General features: G+C 33.6%; 1 protein-coding gene across 1 annotated transcript in view; it reads left to right on the top strand.

The window, feature by feature from the left end:
* Nucleotides 1–262, top strand: part of LOC119588613 (E3 ubiquitin-protein ligase listerin-like) — a 21243-nt gene that overhangs the window by 13579 nt on the left and 7402 nt on the right. The gene's annotated exons all lie outside the window — the stretch shown is intronic.

Here is a 262-nt window from a genome sequence, read left to right as displayed (position 1 = left end):
CAGTTCTATCTAACTCATTTATCAGAGGGGGCTGCTTTTCACCTTCACATACCGTATGTGGGCCAGATAATCATGAGTTTATGTAACAAAACTGTTATATGATTGATGCAGATGGATATTTCATTCATCACAAAAATATAATAGAAGAAAACCTGTAAGAGTTTGTGATAATCATAAAAGATAAAGGATTGTCTTAATTAATCATATAAAATGGCCAACTGTACAACTGAAATAGCAGAAGTGCCAACAGTGACAGTGACAA

Source organism: Penaeus monodon, chromosome 24, assembly GCF_015228065.2.
Source record: "Penaeus monodon isolate SGIC_2016 chromosome 24, NSTDA_Pmon_1, whole genome shotgun sequence".
NCBI lineage: Eukaryota > Metazoa > Arthropoda > Malacostraca > Decapoda > Penaeidae > Penaeus > Penaeus monodon.
This window is presented reverse-complemented; position numbering and strand designations above follow the sequence as displayed.